The sequence below is a fragment of the Artemia franciscana genome, chromosome 5 (genome assembly GCF_032884065.1).
Source record: "Artemia franciscana chromosome 5, ASM3288406v1, whole genome shotgun sequence".
NCBI classification, from domain to species: domain Eukaryota; kingdom Metazoa; phylum Arthropoda; class Branchiopoda; order Anostraca; family Artemiidae; genus Artemia; species Artemia franciscana.
This window is the reverse complement of record NC_088867.1, coordinates 47,909,824-47,931,406: the sequence shown is the minus strand read 5'-3', so window position 1 is coordinate 47,931,406 and position 21,583 is coordinate 47,909,824. Positions and strand designations below refer to the sequence as shown.

At 35.2% G+C, this 21,583-nt stretch overlaps 1 long non-coding RNA gene across 1 annotated transcript in view; it reads right to left on the bottom strand.

The window, feature by feature from the left end:
* Window positions 1-21,394, bottom strand: part of LOC136027513 (uncharacterized) — a 46,820-nt gene extending 25,426 nt beyond the window's left edge. The window contains exons 1-2 of the long non-coding RNA XR_010617615.1: window positions 21,185-21,394; window positions 9,797-10,256 (exon numbers count right to left, since the gene is read on the bottom strand). This is a non-coding gene — a long non-coding RNA (uncharacterized LOC136027513). The remainder of the gene's footprint in view (window positions 1-9,796; window positions 10,257-21,184) is intronic.
* Window positions 21,395-21,583: the final 189 nt, after the last annotated feature.

Below are 21,583 nucleotides of genomic sequence, written 5' to 3'. Positions count from 1 at the left end.
CGCTGTTTCGTCAATCCTGACACGATTTTTACTGGCGGAACAGACGTACGACAGAATTGGAGGGAGGTTCAGGAGGAAACAAAGACTTTCGCATCGCTGCGACAAACTCTAGAAGAATTCAAATCAGGTTCTCAAACTGAAGCAATGAGAGTGTCAAGCCAAATTCAGAAAAAAGGCTATTGCACTTTATCTGCTGAGTAAGCGAAGAAAGCAGGTAAGGTATTGCTTTTAGGTTTACGTAGGATATATAACCAAATTTGGGTCACCAGTTTTTTGGAGAATCTTGTATGATAGGGAAGAAAGAACCTGGAAAATAGAAATATTTCAGCTCTAGACAGTCAGGTCCAAAAGTTTTTCTGGGTAACTACTTATTTAACAGGCTATTATTCTAGGGATTGATGGCCCATCCTTCAATTTCCCAAATCTGGGTGATCTTTCAATGGAGTGATGACCTAGTCTGGAATAAGGGTGATTAGTATATAGAATGATGCCCTATTTTCTAAATCTGGGTAACCTCTCTATGGACTGATGACCCAGACTGGGTTATCAGTTCAAAGAGAGGTCACCTAGACCAGGACATCAGTTCTTAGCGAGATCAAAAAGAATTGGAAAATTGAAGGATGGGCCATCAGTCCCTGGAATTATCGCCTATCAAAAAAGTGGTCATCAAGAAAAAATTGTGAACCCCACTGGTTCTACAGACCCTAAGAAAATATTAACTTGATCACTGACACCTCCATCACCCTGTTACAGTTCCATAGAATAGGTAACAGGACTTACCGTTTTCTAGACAGAGATATTCAAAGGTTTTCCTTCCAAATCAGATTCTCCTAGATACGAAATAATTTACTCCTCTATGGGATTTCCCTGGTCAGAAGAATCATCTAAAGAGCCTGGTGCACAACTGTTGCTAAATGGACTTGTCAGTTTAACAAGCAAGAGAGAAAAAATGTGCAGCTATTATCTTATTAGTTTGCTAATATTACTTGCTGAATGCACTTAGTACTGTACCTGCAATTTTCATAGTTTTTAGTTAATCTTTTTCTCAGTTCTTTTTTATCTTAATTTTCGCTACTTTCTGGTTACTTTACAACTTCAATGGTATTCTATGAACCTGTTCTTGTAGGTTCTTGTACTTTTTAATATGCCTTTACTTTATTTAGAATATACCTATAGGCTTCTCTTTGATACTCTAAAATAAAATCCTTATTTCGATCAGGTTGCATGTAGCTTTTTCTAAATATTAGCAAGTCTCTTAAGTCTGAAAAGTAAGTTACTGCTTTACATCCCAGTCTACATAACTAACAAAGCTGGGTACAGGCTATGCTATAAAAGGCTCAGAATATCTTCATCTACAGAAAAACGATAAGGAAAAATAACGGATTTGAAAAGAATTGTAGTTTGTCCCTTGCTATTTTGCAACAATTATAAGTGTTTCCTTTTTCACTCTTCTTGTCAGAGGCTAGAAAATGTTCACTATCCGAGAAATGTTCCAGTTTACTTTTAATAGAGACCTTTGTTTATATTCTTTGTTTCTTATAGGAGCAGCTATATGGAAGTGCAAAACAAGCTACACGGAGGTGGTGGGTCAGAACAGTCCTTAAGAAAAGAGAAACAAATGGCGCCTTCAGCAAATTGGTGCAGTATCTAGAAAAGGAAGATCCAGAATGGTTTTCCGAATACCTTAGAATGACCCCTACAAAATTCAAGAAAGTCTTAGCAATTGCTGAAAGTAAGATTGAGAGAAAACATACCAATTGGAGGAGACCTATTTCAGCAGCTGAGAGACTTACACTGACGATCAGGCATTTTGCTACAGGGGAGTCCAAGAGATCTTTGTCCTATCAGTAATTGAATAGCCGTTCGACAGCGACTCTTATAGTGGCAGAAACGACAAAGACCATTTGGACTGAAATGAAAAGCCAGTGCTTGAAGCCACTTATCCAATCCACCTTCCAGAGTGTCGCTGACAAGTTTATGAGGCGATGGAACTTTCCAAATTGCATAGGAGCAATTCATGGAAAATACATCAAGTAGAGATGCCCAAAAAACAGGGGCTCTAAGTATTTCTGTCACAAGGAATTTTTCAATGTTGTACTGATTTCACTTGTTGATGCTGACTTAAAGTTTCGGTTGTAGATGTTGGAGCAGAGGGTAGTGCTGGTGACGCAAGCATGTTAGCCAGGTCATCGTTTGGAGGCGCCATTCTGAACGGAACAATTGAAACTCCTGAGCCTAAGCCCATTCCTAATGGCACCATCTTACAACATGTTTTCTTAGCTGACGAGGCATTCCTTTCGAAAATGAACATAATGACACCATTTTCAGGTGGCTTGAGTGTAGCTGACAGGCAGAAAAGAGTCTACAATTACCGTTTGTCTCCAGCTTGCTTGGTTGTAGAAAACACATTGGGAATCTGAGCTTCACGCTGGCGTATTTTACACACCTATTGATAGCAAACTAGAAACAAATGATTCAACAGTCAAAACTTGCTTCTGCTTGCACAATTTCGTAGTGAGCGAGGAATCGCAGTATCGTCCAAGTAACTTTATAGATGCCCAGAGTGGAAACAGGGTGAGTATCCCTGGAACCTGGAGAACCCTGGTGTCTGATAGCTGGCTTCAGCGGCAGCAACGTCAGTGATCAAACAATTACGCAGCTACTCCCACGGCAATAAGGACGAAATTTATCGGATTCCATCCAAGGCAGGGTGCCCTATCATGGCAGGAAGAGTACCTGTTTGGATAGTACTTCCATGCTTAGTCTCTCCATTTTCAGTAGGCATGTTTATGTACATAGTTCTGTTCTTGGTTAGATGCACAGAGCATCATTTCTCCTGTTCCTTTCAGTGTTTCTTATCTCATTCCTTCTTTTTTGTATCATACTAATTGATCTGAAGCAGCAAAATATAAGCAAACGACAGAGTCAAATGCTGGTTAATGGTGCAAAAAGTTCTGTCGGTCAACTTGTTCAAGCTGCGCTTTTGCAGAAACTACAGTATTTGATATCGCGCTAAAAGAATCTGTATTTTGTTGGTTATAGATTTAATATGGTATCTGATGCAACATTTACTTTACACAAAAGGAAATTGCCAAATCTATGCTATTTAGAAGTCACCTAAAATGATTTACCCAAATCAATAGCACCAAACTGCTTTCTAGTCAATCTGACGAAATGATAGGGTCTTGCGACTTTCTTAGAAACTACAGTCAGGATACCAGGTATGGTAACGCATATTAGCTAGATACTCAGTATCTGCATGAACGTGGTAACAGATACCATGATATATCGTAAACTCCAACTAATAAACCTGATGTTTCTTGGTCCCCAGAAATAAAAAGAAGCTTTCAATTCAAATATAGTAAAAAGTTAGCTTGAAAAGAATACACGACAGAACACCGCCATCAGTCAAGACAGATCCGATTAGTAGACACTTTGAAAAGAAGTTCCTGAATTTTAAATTTGACAAAGGCTTCCTTTCGTCACTTAGTTTTCTAATATCTCCAGCAAGACCGATACGAAACATCTCGTCTGGGTCTTACTCCTTTCCAACAATACCGATCAAATCTCTTTCGAATTCTAACTTTGAACATTCTCCCTGCGAAGTTTTCTTTCTCTTTTGGATGGGGGCCTGGGCTCAGTGGATGCACCTGACGATGGCCTGCCATCTGTGGATTCAATCAAGATAGGATAAGTTCTTCCCCAGAGTCTAACTGGACCTGGACACCATCTGCATCTATGACAATGTCTTCGGGTTCCCCTTTCTCTTGGATCCCTCCGCCTGACCTAACTTCAACCTTAAAAGGATTAAAATTATATCTAAATGACCTATTCACCTATGCAGCAGATAGCCATTGATCAGTTTGCTCTTAACTTTTCATCTTTGTCTTCAAAGTACAAAAAAAAACAACGCAGTAGTACAGCAGACACTAGCAAAAACATAAGACATAAAAAAAAACTTGAAAAAGAAATCATCTTTCAATGACCCAGCCAAAAATATATTTCAGGCTAATCTCACAGTCTTTAGCCCCATATATCACACCATTACGAGTGGTTGGAACACGTAATATCACATTCGATATAGCATCAGCAATCCTCAGAAAATAATGATCAATGGTATACTAAGGAGTTTCAGACTTTCAGCTTTGTAAATATATTCATCCTTCCATACATTCTGAATACCTTCTTGCATTTTACATCTTTCTTGCCCGTAATTAGCTGCTATCCAGAATGGGAATATTTAATCACAGCTTTATCCAGTCATTGACATGGACCAGAACGCAGAGTGGGTTTGTACTATCTTAAAACGTAAAGAAACATAAGCCACCTAATGAATTCTCATTTCCCTCCCCCTTGTATATTGGCAGGGCAGCTGAAAAGGGGGTAGAGTTAACTCTAAGGGTATTTCTAAGATGCAATAGCTGACTTGGATACCTTAGACAGTGCAAGTTCTGTCTCCTGTGCGTCTGTGTAACTGAATATAACAGGTGAACTGGCAGTTGGAATTGAATGAAAATTTGACCAAAGATGTGCAAATCAATGGTCCATCTCAAGCTGTAAGATGAAAACCCTAGCTCAGCAAGGCGAAGTGGAGGGAGTTTTAAGAGTTGAATAAAACGAATTCTCTCTTGGTATACCTCTTAAAAGCGTTTGCAGATTTGTAAGGAAATTAAACCAGATATGCCTTGCATTGTGACACATCTAGTTATGAAATGAAGACTCTAGCTCAAGTAGGGTGAGGAAGAGTCAGATTTAAACGTTGAAAAAGTTTAAGTATCGGTTTAGTTAATTCTAACTTATGGAGTTGTAACTTTGATTAAGAATTGGAGAAAATATGTCCAACATGACAGAACATTCCAAGTCTCAAGTTCCAAGATGACTAGCTCAAATAGGGCGAGAGGAAGGGTGTTTTAAGCGTTAAAAAAGTTGAGTTTTTCGCCATAATTAGAATAATTAATCAGTGGATTGATGGCTTTGAATGAAAATTAAATAAAAAAACTAGTTATTTTAACTGAAAGTAAGAATATAGATAACTTTGAAGACCACACTGCCTTTCCATGACGAAAGTAAAACAGTTCAAAATAGGGATGAAACCTTTTTATTGACAGTGAACAGATACAAAAATTAACTGGATATTTCGAACACATATACAGTGTTCATCATCATCAAAAAAGAATTTTACGAAATAATGGCTTAAAGGTAGCTTTAAGAGGTAGTAATACTTTGGCTAGTTTTTTAAATTCTGGAAAGGATCGAACTTCCGTAGAGCAACAAAGTGGGGTTTATAAAATCCCATGTACTTGTGGAAGCTCTTATGTGGGACGTACTAACAAGAATTTAAAAATGAGATTGCTACAACATCATAATTCTATTTCATCGTATTTAAAGCAAAATACCAAACCTGAAGATTTCACGTCGGCCCTCTCGGAACATATCTTTAATTTTCCAAATCATTTTATTTTGTTTGAAATGTTTCTTTGATTTCTAGGGACCAAGGTTTAAAGCAAGTTTTTAGGGAAACAATCGAAATTAAAAAAAAAGTTTCAAGAATAATTCCATAAACAGAGATACAGGTGAATTTGGATTGAATTCAATTTATGATAATTTACTAAGTTCAAATAAAGTAAATATCACATCACCTAAAAGCTATGACCTATGTCCACATAATATGTCAGATAAACCTAATGAACCGGAACCAAAAAGGTCAAGGAGACTGGCTTCCGCTGTTGCATTGAAAAAAATAAGAGCAATAAACTATATGTAATTAGTTTATTAGATATAAATTTTGTTTGGCTTTATTCCTGTCTTTTAGTTTTACTGCTGATGATGAACACTGTATATGTGTTCGAAATATCCAGTTAATTTTTGTATCTGTTCACTGTCAATAAAAAGGTTTCATCCCTATTTTGAACTGTTTTACTTTCGAAAGTAAGGATCGACATTAAAACTTAAAACGAACAGAAATTACTCCGTATAAGAAAAGATTTGTCCCCTCCTCAACGCCTCGCTCTTTACGCTAAACTTTCTAATTATTTTAAAAATTAGAATTGTGGCAAAGAGTCAAACTTTATCGTAAGGAGCGAGGGATTGCGGAGGGGAAAACCCATTTCATATACGGAGTAATTTCTGTTCGTTTTAAGTTTTAATGTCACTCCTTACTTTCAGTAAAAAAAAAACTAGTTTTTTATTTTATCTCTGAACGTTTTTGAATTAATGCATGTTTGATTTTGGCTCTCCGCACGAAAATTATTAAAATGAAATTTGCATACTAATTTTTTTTTGGCTAAATGGCTTTCTCTCAATTTTGATCAGATGATTTTGAGATATAAGGGGTGGGGAAGGAGATGTAGTTGTCCTCCAATTTTTCGGTTGCTTAAAAATGTAACTAGAACTTTTAATTTTTAACGAACGTTCTCGTTAGTAAAAGATTAAATAAAAAAAACAAAGTTTTTTTAAATGAAAGTAAGGAGCGACATTAAAACTTAAAACGAACAGAAATTACTCCGTATATGAGAGGGGCTTTTCCTCCTCGACACCCCGCTCCTTACGCTAAAGTTTTTTATTGTTTTAAAAAGTAGAGTTGCGAGAAAGAATCAAACTTTAGCGCAAGGAGCGGGGTGTCGAGGAGGAAAAGCCCCTTTCATATACGGAGTAATTTCTGTTCGTTTTAAGTTTTAATGTCGCTCCTTACTTTCATTTAAAAAAACTTGTTTTTTTTATTTAATTTCTGAAAGTTTTTGAATTAATGCATGTCTGATTTTGGCTCTCCGTACATAAATTACTAAAATGAAATTTGCATATTAATTATTTTTTTGGCTAAATGGCTTTCTCTTAGTTTTGATCAGACGATTTTGAGAAATAAGGGGCGGGGAAGGAGGTCTAGTTGCCTTCCAATTTTTCGGCTACTCAAAAAGGCAACTAGATCTTTTAATTTTTAACGAACGTTTTTATTAGTAAAAAAAAACGTAACTTAAGAATTAACTTACGTAACAAACGTACATAACTTACGTAGCTTACGTTACGTTTTATCCCAATTCTTTAAGCATGACCCCTGAATCAGAAAGGCCGTAGAATAAATAGTTGAAATTATTTAAAAAAAATTTAGCATAAAGAGCGAAGTATTTATCTCCTCCTAAATACCTTGCTCTTTATGCTAAAGTATTTTTAGAACCCTTCATATGCGTAATAATCTCTGTTCGTTTTAAGTTTTAATACTTCTTCTTACTTTCAATTGAAAAAACTTTTTCATGTTTATATTTTCATTGTTTTTTTTATAGTAATGCTAGAAAGTCCTGCGCCCTTTTCATTGAATTTCTCTTCCCCCATGAAATACTCCTCCAAGGAAAGATCCTCCCATATAGCCCCCTCCCCTGAACCCCACACCCAAACCAAAAAAATCCCCCTGATAACATCGGTACACTTCCCAGTAACCATTACTGTATGTAAACATTGGTCAAAGTTTGTAACTTGCAGCCCCTCCCCCAGGGACTGTGGGGGGTAAGTCATCCCCAAAGACATAGTTATTATGGTTTTCGACTATGCGGAACAAAATGGCTATCTCAAAATTTTGATCCGTTGACTTTGGGGAAAACATGAGCGTGGGAGGGGGCCTAGGTGCCCTCCAATTTTTTTGGTCACTTAAAAAGGGCACTAGAACTTTTCATTTCCGTTAGAATGAGCCCTCTTGCAACACTCTAGGACCACTTGGTCGATACGATGACCCCTGGGAAAAAAAAAACAAAAAACAAATAAACACGCACCCGTGATTTGTCTTCTGGCAAAAAATACGAAATTCCACATTTTTGTAGATTGGACCTTGGAATTTTGTGTATAGTGTTCTCTGATACGCTGAATGCGATGGTGTAATTTTCGTTAAGATCCTATGACTTTTAGGGGGTGTTACCCCCTATTTTCCAAAATAAGGCAAATTTTCTCAGGCTCGTAACTTTTGATGACAAAGACTAAATTTGATGAAACTTATATATTTAAAATCAGCATAAAAATCCGATTCTTTTGATATATCTTTTAGTATCGAAATTCTGTTTATTAGAGTTTCGTTTACTATTGAGCCGGGTCGCTCCTTACTACAGTTCGTTACCACGAACTGTTTGATATACTTAACTTAAGAATTAACTTACGTAACAAACTTTTATAGTCTTATATTTTTATTATGTATATGAGGGGGTTTGTCCCCTCGTTAATACCTTGATCTTTATACTAAATCTTAAGATTTGTCCCAATTCTTTAAGAATGACCCCTGAATCTGAAAGGCTGTAGAATAAGTAGTTGAAATTACTAAAAATACTTTAGCATAAAGAGCAATGTTTTTATCTCCTCCTAAATACCTCGCTCTTTATGCTAAAGTATTTTTAGTAATTTCAACTACTTACTACTATATGAGGACATGAACACCTCATATACGGTAATAATCTCTGTTCTGTTTAAGTTTTAATGCTACTCCTTACTTTCAACTGAAAAAACTTTTTCATGTTTATTTTTTCATCGTTTTTTTATAGTAATGCAAGAAACTCCTCCGCCCTTTTCGTTGAGTTTCTCTTCCCCCATGACATATTCCTCCAAGGAAAGATCCTCCCACGTCACCCCCTCCCCTCAACTCAAACCCCCAAACCAAAAGAATCGCCCTAAAAACGTCTGTACACTTCCCAATAACCATTACTGCATGTAAATACTGGTCCAAGTTAGTAACTTGCAGCCCCTCCCCCAGGACTGTCGGAGAGTAAGTCATCCCCAAAGACATAGTTATTATGGTTTTCGACTATGCGGAACAAAATGGCTATCTCAAAATTTTGATCCGTTGACTTTGGGAAAAAATGAGCGTGGGAGGGGGCCTAGGTGCCCTCCAGTTTTTTGGTTACTTAAAAAGGGCACTACAACTTTTCATTTCCATTAGAATGAGCCCTCTTGTGACAATCTAGGACCACTTAGTCGATACGATGGCCCCTGGGTAAAAAAACAAACAAATAAACACGCACCCATGAGCAAAAAATATGAAATTCCACATTTTCATAGATAGGAGCTTGAAATTTTTGCTATTGGGTTCTCTGATACACTGAATGCGATGCTGTCTATTCGTTAAAATTCTATGAATTTTAGGGGGTGTTCCTCCCTAATTTCCAAAATAAGGTAAATTTTCTCAGGCTCGTAACTTTTGATACAAAGACTAAATTTGATGAAACTTATATATTTAAAATCAGCATAAAAATCTGATTCTTTTGATGTACCTTTTAGCATCAAAATTACGATTTTTAGAATTTTGTTTACTATTGAGCCGGGTCGCTCCTTACTACAGTTTGTTACCACGAACTGTTTGATTTAGAACAAATGTGTTTAATACCAAGATACATATGAAGTTCTGTGATCCAGATCCTAGATCAAAAAGGGAGAGGAAAATGGGGTTTTAAATTTTGTTTCACAGCATATTAGTGAAAGGAGTGCCAGATTTAAATGAAAGTTGAAGCAAATGATATGAAGACCTTAAGTAAAATTAAAGTTAAGTTAAAATTTAAGTTAAAATTTTAGTTAAGCAGAACACTAAGTCTTTCAGTGTGTTTGCTTGTTTTTTAAAAGGAGTATCGGATTTAAACAACAGTTGCAAGAAATATTCATAGCAAAATACCATTGCATTGGGTCCCACTGGAATTTACCAGACGTGTTTAATCAGAATTAAATAAAAATTTCCTTCAGGTTTATTATCATGGTACGAAGTCTAAAGTAGGGCATAATTTCCAACCTTGACGTAATATTTACTAATTAACAAGCTGCTGAATTTACTTACCCTAATTGGTAACTCGAAGTTTCACTATGTAGTTGTTGTGGAAACATGCTCACTGAGGAAAAGCATTTGCCTGTACCACTTCCGGGGCTTCTTGTCCTTCACAGATGCTGATCCACTCTTTGGCAACATCTGAGAGCGTTTCTCCCTCAAGAGCCCACCTCTTAAGGAACGCCCCATTTTTTGAAATTCTCGCACAGGAACAAATGATAAAGAATGTCAACTTTAGCCAATTTTTATATGAGGTTGGGAGCAGATTTCTCCTTGCATATTTGTTCCTCTATTCTCGAATGTTTGTGCTCCTTAACTGATACCGCAATATGTAGAACAAATATGTAGTGATTCAGATGCTCAACCTTTGTTGCATGCGAATGAGCATATTTTTGTATATACATTTAGTTATTTCAGTATCCACGAGAGTTTACATTGATCACTGTCCATAAAATTATGACAGCAGAACTATCTGAAAGATGAAAAATAAAAGTTAAAAGGTTAGAATATAAATTGTTACTGAATATTTTTACAGCACTTGAGCATGCTAAGTGCCATTTAGCAATCATCATGTTGGTCTACCTGTCTGTCTCCGTTTTGTTACTTTGGGCACTTTTAGACAAGCTAGGAGGATGAAACTTGGCAGGCATATCAGCGACTGGATAAAATTAACTTAGAAAGAATCATTTCCCTGATCCAAAAAATCAAACCAATTTTAAGTCAGTTTTGAATTTGGACCCGATCTGGTAACTGGTAACCGGGAACTGGAAATTCTCTCTTAAGTGCCATATCAGCTTTCAGCTCAAATTACACTTGTTTTTATATCAATGACCTCATTAGTTAGTATTGCATGATGAGTGAAAACTGACCCTAATGCCAAGTATTTTAAAGTTAATCTTCGTTCGTTTTTTTAATTGCCAAGGCCCTAGGACCTTAGTGTTACTTTTGGTTATTTTTTGGTTACTTAAAAAGGCAACTAGAACTTTAATTTTTTATGAATGTTTTTATTGGAAAAAGATAAACGTAACTTATAAATTAGCTTACGTAGCGAACTTTTGTAATCTCATGTTTTTATTACACATATAAGGGGTTCACCCGCTTGTCAATACTTAACCTCTTTACACTAGAGATTAAATTTTGTCCCAATTCATTAAGAATGACCCCTGAATCACTGTCCATTTTTAGTTTTAATGCTGCTCCTTACTTCCAGTTGAAAAAAACTTTCATATTTATTTTTTTATTTTTTTTAAATAATACTAGAAAATCCTAGGCTCCCTTCATGGAAATTTTCTTCCCCATGACAAATTCCTCGATGGGAAGTTCCCCCAACACATCCCCCTCTTGTCAACCCCTCCCCCAACCAAAAAAATCCCTCTGAAAACCTCTGTACACTTCCCAATAAGCATGACTATATGTAAGCACTTATAGCCCAGTTTGTAACTTGTAGCCCTTCCCACGGGGACTGTGGGGGAGTAAGTCGTCCCCAAAGACAGAGTTATAACGTTAAACTTTTCTTATTTAATTTTTCGTTGTTTTTTTTTAATAGTGAGATTTTTAAATAATCTCCACTTGAAACATTTTCCAAGATTTCCGGTCCCCCCCCCCCATTGAAGCTGGATCTGGTGAGGATTTGAATAAGAGATCTGAGTTATGAGATCCTTTAAATATAAAATTTCATTAAGATCCGATCACTCCTTCATAAGTAAAAATGCTTCATTTTTTCTATTTTTTTTAGAATTTACCTCCCCCCTTGCCCAACTCCCCCAAAGAGCAGATGCGTTCAAGTTATGTCAATCTCCGGTTAGGATTTAAAATAAGAGCTCTGAGACAGGATATCCTTCCAAATATCCAATTTCATTAAGATCCAATCACTCCTTCATAAGTTAAAAATACCTAATTTTTTCTAATTTTTCAGAATTAACCCTCTCCCTAACTACCCCAAAGAGAGTGGGTCCGTTCTGGTTATGTCAAACACGTACCTAGGACTTGTGATTATTTTCCCACCAAGATTCATCCTGATCCCTCCAACCTAAGCACTTTCTAAGAATTTAGGTCCCCCCACCAACTCTCCACAATGTCGCCAGATCAAGTACGGATTTAAAATAAGAGCATTGAAACACAATATCCTTACAAACATCAAATTTCATTAAGATCCAATCATTCCTTTGTAAGTTAAAAATACCTCATTTTTTCTAATTTTTCAGAACTAACCCTCCCCCCCCCCAAATCCCCCAAAAAGAGCGGATCCATTCCGTTTATGTAAATCATGTATCTAGGACTTGTGATCATTTTTGTATTAGGAATTTGCCTCGTTGGCAGGACTATGACTATTGAAATTTTAACAAAAGAAAATTTTACCTTAATTTTCAGGTACTACTCTCTTTTTCTCTGATTTTAGTTTTGAAAATACCCTTTCCATTATTTGAATAGAATTTTAAGCCATATTATTGAGTTTTTTCTAAATTTAGGATATGCATTTGTAGATGTTTGAAACCTCATAAATTAGTAAAACAGTTCAAAATAGGGATGATACCTTTTTATTGACAGTGAATAGATATAAAATTATTTAACTGGATATTTCGAACACATATGCAGTGTTCATCAAAAAAGTTGTTCAACTAAAACTAAACTAGAATGATAAACATTGCATATGTGTTCAAAATATCCAGTTAAATAATTTTATATCTATTAGATAGATAGATAGATACTTTATTTCGTGATTAAACCGAAAACAGGCATTTCACAGAAACAAAAACAGAAAAAAACACTACAAAAAGAAAACAAGAGAAAAAAAGTAGGCCTACACACTATCTAAAGCAAAACATAAACACTAACTAAAAGTCAAGTCTCTTTTTGCGGGATAAAAATCTGTTTACACTAGTCCGAACTCTATTATTTCTAATTATCAGCGATAAAGGAAACGGCACACTTATTTCATATTCACTTAACTCGAACTCCATTGCTAAACGTGCTCTACAATAAACAGGGCAATCGAATAGAAGATGACTAGATGTTTCCATTAGACCGCTCAAGCACAATGGAGAGTCAGCTTTCCCGATCCTATTTAAAAAATGAAGCAATCTACTATGCTCTGTAATAAGCTGTGTTAATCTGCTATTTTGGTAGATTTTTGAAAGGTCATCCTTATTTTCAAAAAAGTTAGCCGGCCATGTGCTAACAGAATTTTTAAAGTCATCAAACCATTTTGCATACAAAAACTCATTTAAAGATTTACGGTTAATATGAAAGGGCTGAATTACACCAAGGTCATTAAACGAAAGACCCAAAAAATTGCAATAATTTGGCCAGTATAATGGCTATGATGTGCCGAATAACTAATTCCATTCAAGGTAGGACTCAAAACCCTCGGCCAATTTTGAGGTCGACCATTCTTTCCATATCTTAATATACTTAATTCCAATGCTCTTAAATCCATTGGAAGCACTCCTGCGAGAGCGGTTATTACATGCGTTTGAGCTGTATTGAAAGATTTAGAAATTATGATCATAGAAGATCTTTGGGCCGACCGTAGCATTCTCTGAATATTCTTTTTTCTCAGTGCAGAGATCCGAATAGGACACGCGTATAAAATATGGCTTTCGAGTACTGATTTATATAGCATCCTCAATGCATGTGGATTCAGGTTCCAAGTACTCTTGGCAACCGTTAAAAGACGAGCAGAATATTGTTTTGCAGAGTTAATTTTATGTCTAACATGGTCAGTCCATAATAACTTTCTATCAAGAATAACACCCAAATATTTAACCTTATTTTTAACAGGTATCTCAATTCCATCGTACTTTAGCTTTACAGTCGGAAGCTGATGCTTCCTTGAAAATAAAATTGCTTCTGTCTTGGATTTATCAAACAGGAGCTTGTTATCTACTGACCAAATTCGAAAATACGAAAATACCCTTGATGCCAAGGATTTTAAAGTTGATATTTTGCTTGATGTGATAATTGCACAAACATCATCAGCATATGCCTGAATTTTTACATTAGGAATATTTATTTCTAGAAGATCATTTATATTAACCGACCATAACAGGGGGAATAATATTCCACCTTGAGGACAAGATCGCTCCAAAATGCCCGAATATTCACCCTCATACGTAACAACTCTATCAGAAAAGTAACTATAAATTAAATTTAAAAGCCCATCAGGGCACGATTTAGCCTTTAACTTTTTCAGTATTCCAGGGTGCCACGCGGAGTCAAATGCGCCTTTTATATCAAAAAATATGCATAGAGTAAAGATTTTTTTCTGCATATTCTCCTCCGCCGTGGTAACAATACCATCAATTGCACCAATAGTACTTTTCTCACTACGGAATCCAAACTGCAGGGGCGAAAGCCAACTATATTCATTGCTAATCGCAATCATTCTATTCGCAATGGCACGCTCATATATTTTACCAAGGTTTGAGAGTAGGCTAATCGGACGATACGAAGCTGGATTGCCATCATTCTTTTTGCCATTTTTTTTTAAAACCATTATATTTGCTTTTTTCCAACTTTTCGGGAAATATGAAATTCTTAAGCAACAATTCACTAACTTTACCAAACTAGGAGCAAGAACATTGATGTTTTTAATTAGGGTTAAATTTAGAATTCCATCTGGGCCTGGGGCCTTTGATGGCTTTGAACCTTTAATTATTTCTTTTAATTCATTCAAGGAGACTTCGGTAACACCTGATGTGCTATTAATCAAAAAATCTGTAAGTTCTGCTCTAACTTCACTATGGTAATTACTATCAGTGGAATGATCGTCCTTTAATAACCACTTATTTAGCAATACCTCCCCGGCTTCCGTTACAGAGTTAGTCTTACTGCCGTCATCTTTTGTTACATGTAGTGACTGAACAATGGCATTACTATTTTTACAAATTTTGTGGATTGTATTCCATGGATCCAAATTCGGTTTATCTGCACAGAATTTATTCCAGTCACTCTTTTTAGCATTTAAAATACCCAGTTTATAATTCTTTTTTGCATTCCTTAAATTAACCTCATTTTTGAGAGAATTGCAGGATTTAAATATCCGTAGCAATCGTCTAAACCCTTTTCTAAGTTCCGATAATTCTGGAGTCCACCACCGTGAATACTTTTTGGGAGAGCCACGACTCACTGGAGTTGATTCATTGGTTGCTTTTTGTATTAAGGCTGTTAAAGCATCTACAGCTTTATCTATTTCTTCAGCATCCGTAGTAGGGAGGGAATATAAACTATCTATTTCATTTAGAATAATGTTGCTAAAAACATTCCAGTTAGTTTTTCTATAATCATACTTGATGTTATTACAAATTTCCACGATATCTGCCTCAAAAACTAGGTTAAACTTGATATACAAGTGATCAGATAAGGATGGGGGGTCATTTGTCACTTCCCAGCTGTCAATAAATTTTAGTAAATTTAGACCAACTGCTGTGACGTCGGGGCTCGAATATGAAAATTCATACGTTGGCATATCTGGGTCATTCAGTACTACTAATGATTTCCTGGCAACAAAATCCTCAATAGATTTACCTTTCAAATCGGAATAAATATTATTAAGCCACAGTGAACTTTTGGCATTAAAATCTGCCCCCAAAACATAATTTGAATAATTTCTAAGACTATCTATACTTGCTAAATAACTATCTACTGAGCACAGGGATGGAGGGCAATACATGGATGAAACTAGAATAGTTCTACTTTTAAGATAAACAGACACTGTAACACATTCATTGGTCGAGATTTCGTAGTGTATATCGCATTTTAGGGATTTATGGACAAGTATAGCAGCACTATAGAATCTTTTCTCAAATGTTGTCTTTGAGAAGGTATTGTACATATTCGGCACACACGAAAGTTTACCAGATTTATTAATGTAAGGCTCTTGAATAAGCACGACATCAGGGCATAAGTCAACCAGTGTTTTTTCTAATTGTGCCGCTGCAGCATAACAATGTTGTAGGTTAATTTGTAGAAACTGTAAGTTATTCTTATACGTATTTACATGAGACGTGTTCTGCATTCATGCTACATAATCAATATTCTTTTTTAATTGTTGGGTTATTTCTCTAGCTGTTGGACAATTTTTGTAGTCGTATGATGGATGTGGCTCACAATTGAGCTGTCGCTTATTGCAAGAACGGCAACTAGGGCGACTACTGAAGGATTTAGTACATTCATTATAGTCATGATTACCCATACACCAAGAGAAGGTTAAATCGCCCTTACACTCAGACTTCTTGTGGCCGAAAAGATAAACAATTGGTGCATCGTATAAGGTTAATGTAATCTTCGCATTGTAGGCGAAGAAATCCAAAATTGAGGCCTCCTCTTTTTAAAATTTCTCCTCTGATTTTTGGACTCATGTCTAATACGACGCTGCAACTTTTTCCTTTTTCAATAATAGTCACCACTTCCAAGGCTTCTCCAGCAATAACAAGTTTTTCCATATCTGGATTACTGTGTTCTATAAATTCTTTGCACTCTGATTTATTTTTGATTATAGGAGCACCGTTCACAAGCATTCTTGGCAGGCGTTTTTTTAATTCCCTCGAAGTATATTTTAGTGCTACTGAATTTTTGTTGAAAGCACAAAGAGCATTGTTTAAATCTTGTTTTGAGTTAAATAAAACAATGATCTTGCCTTCTCGCCCGTGTTTGATATTTTTAGCAGAAAATTTGGTGGAATCTTCTCTGATTATTTTAATAATGTCTTGCACTATTTTTGCCGGTGGTTCTCTCTTTTTTTTAGGATCTTTTGCTTCATTACTGCTTGGCTCAAGAATAATACTAAAGGTTTCAGGACCTTTAACAACACTAGAGTACGATCTACAATTTTTAAGAGGGGATGGGGCCATTGTATCTTTATTTTCCAATTTTTCGTGTAATTTGATTATATTTTGAAGGTTATCGTTCTCGTTGCGCAAAAGTTTTGCATTTTCTTCTAAAAGCTGATGATATAAAATTTGAATTCGCTCACAAATATCGAAAGCGTAATCCCTTCCTCCTGGGATTTTCTTTACCTTGGCAAGAATTCCTTTTAAGGCACCGATTAGAGTACTAAAACTCGTTGCGTCTTCTGTGCTTAACTGCAAAAGAGTCTCTTCAGCAGCTTGATTATCGGAAAATTCTTCCATTGTTAGAATCAGAATAAAACACTAGCAAAATCTTTTCATGGCAAGGGATATAGTTCTTCACTCGAGACTCTTAACACGATTTTCACCAATCTGTATAAATCATGTACAATATTATCCTAACCAGGTAGTTGTTCACAGTTCAAAGGCTAGAACCAAACTCATTTTATACCTATTCACTGTCAATAAAAAGGTATCATCCCTATTTTGAACTGTTTTACTTTCGTCATGGAAAGGCAGTGTGGTCTTCGAAGTTATTTACTCATAAATTAGGATAAACCAAAGCTGTGAAGTAAAACAGTTTTGTTTTAACTTGTATATACAGGATATTTATTTTGCAAGATTTCACTTTTAGGTAAAATTCTAGTTAATTGACTTCTTGCTATCTCAGAAAGGGTATTGGCAAGGAAAATGATACTAGTTGCTTTTCCTCTGCCTTTAGTTCTGAAAATGCAATTACTGTTATTTGAGTAGAATTTTGAGCCATATCAATGTTTTTTTTGTTTTGTTTTTTATTTAGGAATTGTTTTGCATATCTTTAAAACCTTATAAAATGGGATTGAGGGAAGTTATGACGCTGAAAACAATTTTGCTGCACTTTAATTAAGCCGAAGATCTATTTTGCAAGGTTTCACTTTTATAACACACATATTTTTAAAGGTCATCAAAGGTCAGGGCCCAGCAGAGAGAGAAAGAGTGGAGGTAGGTACTCCAAAATACCTCCCAGAATATACTTTAGGCTGTGGACTCATTCCTGAAAGTTTCATTTTCCTAACCTGAACCCTTTCCAAGATACCAAGAAGTCAATTAACTAGAATTTAGGTCAATTTTGATATTACCTGAATCATTGTTTGGGGTCATGAAACTATTGTTAATATGCATTTTGACTTTTGGAACAGCTTTTCTCTCTTGCAAAACTACTGCAAACTCACCGTTATGAAGTTATTCCAGCCCAAATATTCTTGTAGTTATACATATAGAATTGCAAACATTGCCATTTTCATTGATTGGATATTTGAAATTGTGAACCTGTAATAGTTTAGAAACAAATTTGGGCTATATATTTGCACATTAGGGGCGTGGGGGTAAAGCAAAGCATATATTAAATATGTAAACTAACCATTGCTGTGTTTAATATATGCTATGCTTTACCCCTCTGCCCCTAATGTGGAAATATATAATAACTCAATAATGGTGAGTTTGCGGTAGTTTTGCAAGAGAGAAAAGATGTTCCAAAAGTCAAAATGCAGATATTAAAAATACTTTTATGACCAAAAACAATTGTTTAGGTAATATCAACATTGACCAAATTTAACCCACTTTTATGATGCAAATATTTTTAAAAAGGTCACTGCCCTCTGGTGGGAGAAGTTTTGTTTTCCTAACTTAAACCTTGTACAAGATAGCAAAACAGAGCAAAACTAGGAGTCTACCAAAGTAAGATTATCAGGGGAAGCTAATCTGCAGCTTAACCTAATATTGTATTTTTTTTTTCTTCAAAAAAAACAGCAGAAATTTGTTTGATGGAAATAAAAATTGTAGTCTTAGATAAATTAGCAATAATTCAGTTTGAATTAGCCCAAATTCATATAAAATTGGCCTATGATATAATCCTCTGTCTTTTCAAAGGTGGAAAAAATAAGGTAAAATTCTAGTTAATTGAGTTCTTGCTATCTCAGAAAGGGTTTAGGATAGGAAAATAAAACTTTCAGGGAAACTACAGACTGAAGGATGTCCTAGGAAGGTATTTTGAAGCAACTACCTCCACTCCTTTTCCCTTTAGAGGGCCCTGACCTTTGATGACCTTTAAAAATATGTGTGTTATATAAGTGAAACCTTGCAAACAGATCTTCTGCTTAATTGAAGTACAACAAAATTGTTTTAAGCTTCATAACTTTGCTCAAGTCAATTTTATAAGGTTTTAAAGATATGCAAATATATTTCCTAAATTTTGAAAAAAAAAACATTGATATGGCTCAAAAATCTGCTCAAATAACAGAAATTCATTTTAGAACTAAAGGCAGTAAAATTCTAGTCCATTGACTTCTTTCTATCTTGGAATGTTGTCTGGCTAGTGAATTAAAAACTTTCAGGAATGTGTCTACAGGCTAAAGTATATCCTGGAAAATTATTTTGAGGTCACTAACTATACCCCTTCCCCCCTCCTCTATATAATCCAGATTTTTGTGCATTACAGCTTATATTTTGGTCAAATTTGATCCTATATTACTATTAAAAGTGTAAATCCTTGCTTACCTTAGAAAAATTCAACTTTTCACTGTTTTTTAAGCTACTATATTCCATAATTAGATCACCTGCATTGACATACAATTATTACCTTTTATGGTATAGTTAAGACTGGAATGTGGGCATTTAAAGGAGCCCTTTGGTCAAATTGAGATAACAATGTTTTGAATTGTTTCATCTAAAGTGTTTAAGTTGGGAAACTTCTCATTTTCTCAACTATTTGATTTTTTTCATTATTTATATCTTTTCCTTTCCTAGTTTCTCACAAAACATTGAGCTTCAAATATCACAAGAATGTGATGATGCTTGTCTTAAGTTTAATATAGTTCTTTACTTTTCTTTGTAAAACTTCTTTTTTGGATAGGTGTGGTGTAATTGATGTTTGTTAAGGGCTTATTTTTGGTTTATTTTGCCAATTTTAAATATATATTTATAAAACTATTGTACAAATTAAATAAGAAAAAAACAAGTGTATTTAACTGAAAGTAAGGAGCAATATTAAAACTTAAAATAAACAGAAATTACTCTGTATATGAAAGGGCCTTTTCCTCCTCAACACCCCACTCTTTACACTAAAAATTTACTGTTTTAAAAAGTAAAGTTGCCATAACAGAGAGAGTCAAACTTTAGCATAAAAAGAAGGGCATTGAGGAGGAAAAACCCCTTTCATATAAGGAGTAATTTATGAGTAAGCATCTGTATTAAGCATCTCAGACATAAGATATTTCTATATATCAAGTTTCATTAAGATCTGACCACCCATTTGCAAGATAAAGATACCTCAATTTTCACAGGTTCCAAGATTTCTGGTTTCTCTATCCAGCTCTCCTCAATGTCACTGGATCTGGTTGAGATTTAAAATAAGAGCTCTGAAGCACAAGATCCTTTTAAATATCATACTTCATCAAGATCTGATCACCCCTTTGCATCTTTTTCCCTTTTTTGTATTACCCCCTCCCCAAACTTCCCCAAAGAGTGTATCCATTATGGTTATGTCAATCATGTATTTAGGACTTCTGCTTATTTTTCCCACTAAAATTCTGTTTTGCCTCTCTTCTGGTTTCTAAGAGTCATTATTGGGCCTTCTTGAAGAAATTGACTTCCTCTATGCTGTTATAATTTACAAAATAGATTTTATTGACATACATATAACATAAGCTGTACCCAATTGTAGCAACTAATCATAATTTTGAGTGAGGGACCCCTTAAGTCATCCCTGTTTAAAGGCCTATAGATAAAACATGGTTATCTCAACTTGACCAAAGGGTTCCTTTAAATGCCCACATTCTAGTATTAACTATACCATAAAAGGTAATAATTGTACTTCAATGCAGGTGATTTAATTATGGAATATAGTAGCTTAAAAAAAGTGAAAAGTTGAATTGTTCTAAGGTAAGCAAGGATTTACACTTTTGAAAGTAATATAAGATCAAATTTGACCAAAATATAAGCTGTAATGTAAAAAAGCTGCATTATATAGATGAGGGGGAAGAGGTTTAGTTAGGGACCTCAAAATAACTTCCTGGGATATATTTTAGCCTGTAGACACATCCCAAAAAGTTTCAATTCACTAGCCAAACAACTTTCCAAGATAGCAAGAAGTCAATGGACTAGAATTTTGCCCTAAAGGCAGAGAAAAAGCAGCTAGGCTTGTAACTGAAATTTAGGGTAAAATGTTGTTTCATCAAAATTTCAGCAGGTAATAGACCTGTCATGTAGGCAAATTTCAAGGCCCTCTAGAGGGATAAGAATTGGAGTTGGATACTTTAAAATACCTTCCCGGGACATACTTTAGCCTGTAGACCCATCTCTGAAAGTTTCATTTTCCTAGCCGAAACCCTTTCCAAGATAGGAAGAATTCAATTAACAAGAATTTTACCAAAAATAATGCATTCCTTACTAGCCTATACCCCAAATTAAAAGTGAGATGAAAACAAACATGAACCCTGGTTTTTCAAATTCCAGCCAAAAATTCATCCATTAACGTATAATTGAATAGGCTATCCCAACCAAAAGGTCAACTTACCTTTAGGATCAGAAATCAACTGAGCTTTGAACAATAGGCCTAGCATTCATTTCTGTCAGAAATAGATCAGATGTATTTAATTAGACTTTCAATTTGAAAATTGGGAAGTGTCTCACTAATCATTTAGGAGGAATAGATTTTTCGAAAAAATTTTTATAAAAGAAGGCAAATAATTATGTTTTTTTATCTAGCTGGTATAGGGTGTGTTCCAGGGACTTACTGTAGTAACCGAATGGTTACTATTTCCGTTCCTAGCGGGAAAATGGTTACTGCCCAACCCACTGGGAACGAGAATAGTTACTGCCGGCAGTAACCGCAGTAAGTGATTTTCTTACCGTGCTCAAAAGAATGGTTAGCGCAGTAAGTACATAATTCACCTTCTTCAATAAAAATCTCATT